General features: G+C 36.1%; 1 non-coding gene across 1 annotated transcript; it reads left to right on the forward strand.

Annotated features, from left to right (window-relative positions):
* The first annotated feature begins 559 nt into the window (after window positions 1-559).
* Window positions 560-666, forward strand: LOC122028333. The gene has a single exon (XR_006124737.1). It is a non-coding gene; the product is annotated as a small nucleolar RNA R71 (small nucleolar RNA).
* Window positions 667-966: the final 300 nt, after the last annotated feature.

The following is a 966-nucleotide window of genomic DNA, read 5'->3' on the forward strand; positions in this document are numbered from 1 at the left end:
TTGTTACCCGGATTGGAAATTCGGTCTACCTCTCATGGATGGTCCTTGTTCTTGATTATTTCTGTAGAAAAAATTTGGATGATTCTTCCACCCAGGATTATATGTGTTGGAATATGGATTATTCTGCCTTTGATTGAATCCCATTATAGCGTCACATTGCTCTAATTGATTTATTTGTGCAAATATAGCTCCTAAAGGACATGAGTTTGGCGAATGTTCAGAACTTCCACAAGTTTCACAAGCACATACTATGACATTTACCATGTTAGAATTTGCTCCCATATTTTCTAGCTTCTTAGTAAGAGCATCCAACTTTGCAGTCATTAAGGTAACTACATTTACATCAAATTTTCCTGATGCTTTTGTTGGGTTTGTATAAGAATAGCCTCCAATTCTTTCAGTTGCCCATTGATGATGATTCTGTGCTACACTTTCAATGATTTCTTCGGCCTCATCTAAACTCTTGTTCATAAGTGCCCCTCCAGCAGTCGAATCTAGGGACACCTTAGTATGATAGTTAATGCCGTTATAAAATATATGCAACACTAACCATTTCTCTAATCCATGATGTGGGCATTGTTTGAGCATATTATTGTATCTATCCCATGCTTCAAATAAAGATTCTGAGTCGGGTTGTCTAAAGCTTGCAATAAGATTTCTCATATGAGCTGTCTTGCTAGGAGGATAGAACTTGTCTAAAAATTGCTGCTCACATTGTTCCCAAGTGGTAATGCTATTAGGAGGTAAAGAATTTAGCCATTATTTAACTCTATCTCGTAAAGAAAACCCAAACAATAATAATCTCACTGCTTCAGAAGGAACACCATTCATTTTCATGGTACCGCAAATTTCATAAAAGACTTCCAAATGTTGATTAGGATCTTCATGCGGTCCACCTCCAAATTGTTTTGTTCAACCATATTGATTATTGCAAGCTTGATCTCATAATTATTTGCTTCAATAGAA

Source organism: Zingiber officinale, chromosome 10A (genome assembly GCF_018446385.1).
Source record: "Zingiber officinale cultivar Zhangliang chromosome 10A, Zo_v1.1, whole genome shotgun sequence".
Lineage (NCBI taxonomy): Eukaryota > Viridiplantae > Streptophyta > Magnoliopsida > Zingiberales > Zingiberaceae > Zingiber > Zingiber officinale.